A 2,956-nucleotide genomic window follows, 5' to 3' on the forward strand; every position below is an offset into this window, starting at 1 on the left:
ATAATAATAACATTTTGCTATTTAGTTATCTTAACCATAATTAGTATGGTAAACAACAAGTTATATATAGTGGTCATATATAGTGGATTTAGGTATTATTCCTACTTTCTTTCACTATGAAATGAATGAAAATCTTTACTATAAACTAGATAATGGCTATGTTTGAAATAGAAAAAAACCTCCCTGGAGCAAATGGTTAAGTGTTTGGCTATTAATGGAAAGATTTTTGGTTTGAATCCAGCAAAGACATCTTGAAAGAAAACCCTGGCAATTTACTTCTCAAAGACCACAGCTATTGAAAACCCCATAGAGCATAGTTTTCCTCTGAAACACATGGGATAACCATAAGCCTGAATGGACTAAATGGCATCTGGTTTGGTTTTTTGCTTTTAATGGACAAAAACTTACAGATTCACTTCTTCAGAGTTGCACTTGTGCAGAATTTCAAGGCATACTCAGCTTCCACCCATGCTGTCTTGTGAAGCAACCTTCTAAACAACCTGCCAACTGTGATTAGTGACCCTTTCCTGTAATGATTATTTACAGATTCCTTTGCATTTTGAGATTTTAAAGATCTTTTTCTCTCTTTATAAAAACTCACATTATTGTTTTCCCATGCTGTCTACTTCTAAGTTTAGAGGGGTAGGCATCGTAGATTTGTTCTCTAAAATTTCTACTAAAAATGTATCACTTAATCTCCATACCCCAGTATGCTAGACCCCACTGGATATCTCTATTTAAATGTTTAATGTAGAGTAAAATCTGTGAAATTGGGAACACACGTAAGGAATAAACCTGTCAGAAAAGGAAAATTCAAATGTTTTCCACTAAAACAAGTAAGAGAAAAGTGGTAAGGCTGCACTCTGTCAAACGTAGAATACTTGTGAGACCTGGAAAAACAAAGCAGTGCCATTAAGTTCCACCTCTCACAAGTTTCACTGTATAGGTCACACAAGTGAGTTCCATATTAGAGTATATTTCTAGATTCCTAAGTTTCCACAACTATAAACATGTATATCATCATGTTTATAAAACATTTTATCTCTTCTTCTTTTAACTCTCACATTCACCCAAATTACTTTTGATTTCATTTCAATTATGTTAAAGGGGAAAATATTTCACTTTAAATTCCACCTCTATCGTTTAGACCACTTTCATCTATTCTCAAAACTACTACAATACCCTTGAGAGTGTGTTCCTAGATTTCCATCTAGCTATCTTCTATATATTTTCCACATAGATCCCGACTGATCTTTCTAAATTGAATATTTGTGTTAAAAAAATGCATTTGATCCAAATTACTTCATTGTACCCACTGTCCTCAGGATGAATCCCAATGTTCAAAATGAACCTCACACTGTCTTTAATTATTTGTCCTTAGCCTTTTGTTATGAATACTACCTTCTGTGGAGTAAAATAAACTCAAGCCAGTGATCAAAGAGCAGGCTTCCTGTTCCAGAGGAAAAATAAAACTGACCCAAACAAATATGACATTATAGTAGGTATAACAAAATATGAGTACAGGTCTCACTTACAAGAACATAAGGAAGTAGAATGCAGAACCTCTGAACCTATGCAACAGTTCAAGGAGAAGAAGGGTTTGGTGAGATGCCAATAGTCCAACAAGCCTACATATATTGAGAACTTGTCATCTCATTCCAATGATTTATGGTCTTCTTATATTTTACAATTATCATTTTGCTTAAAACATTACAATTTCTTTTGTAGAAGTGAAAAATGATTAGAATCTTCATTACTGCTTTCAACTAACCATTAATGTATAAATAATCTGAAGATTCAGACATATATACTGGGAAAATCACTTAATAACTCTAAGCAAATTTGTTTCATATTTCAAAGAAAAATATACATATTAAGTTGTAAAAAATAGATATTACATATAAAATGGAATAACACAATGTCTGATTAATGGTAGACTGATTTCCTATGGCAGCTAAATAAAAAATTAAAAAAAAATATTTTTGAAAAAAGAAAGAGGACGCTCACACGCATACTAATAAGTGAAGGAAGTCAGTCTGAAAATAACACGTACTGTCTGTTTCCAACCATATCACATTCTGAAAATGGCAAAATTATAATGACAGTAAGGCCAGCAGTAAGCTGATCAGCGGGTGGTGGAGGAGGAAGGAGGGAAAGATTAGGTACAACATAGGACATTTTAGGACTGGGAGCTCTGGTAGCATAGTGGCTAAGACACTTGCCTGCTAACCAGATGGCTGGCGGTTCAAACCCACCAGCCACTCCTCGGAAGGAAGGTTGGGCAATCCTACTTCCGTAGTGATACTGCCTCGGAAACCCAAGGAGGGGTCGCTATGAGTCGGGGCCGACTCGACGGCACATAACAACAACAATTCTGTACGATACTATAATGCTGAACGCATGATATTGTGCATTTTTCAAAAACCTTAGAAATGTGTGGCATAAAGAGTAAGCCCTAAATTAAACTATAAACAAAAACAAAAACAAAAAAAACCTCACTGCCATCAAGTTGATTCCGACTCATAGTCACCTCCACTGGGTTTCCAGGTTGGTAAATCTTTAAGGAAGTAGCTTGCTACATCTTCCTTTTCCTTCTGTGAAGTGACTGGTGGGTTTGAACCGCCAACCTCTGGTTAGCAGCTCTATGTCTTATCCACTACGCCACCAGAGTTCCTTAATATAAACTTAGGCCTTAGGTAATAATGATGTGTCAATATTAGTTCATCAATTGTAGTAAATGAACCACACTAATACTAACAAACTAACTAACTAACTAACCCGCTGCCTTAGAGTCAGATCCAACCCAGAGACCCATCCTTGGGAGGCCAAGGCAGTATCTCTATGGAAGAAGATTGCACAATCTTCCTTCTGAAGAGTGATTGGTGGGTTTGAACCACCAGACTTCTGGTTAGCAGTCAAATTCCATTACCAGATGGTAATAATATGGGAAACTGCA

The sequence above is a fragment of the Orycteropus afer genome, unplaced genomic scaffold (assembly GCF_000298275.1).
Source record: "Orycteropus afer afer isolate SDZICR_OR568_19922 unplaced genomic scaffold, OryAfe1.0 scaffold00409, whole genome shotgun sequence".
Classification (NCBI taxonomy): domain Eukaryota; kingdom Metazoa; phylum Chordata; class Mammalia; order Tubulidentata; family Orycteropodidae; genus Orycteropus; species Orycteropus afer.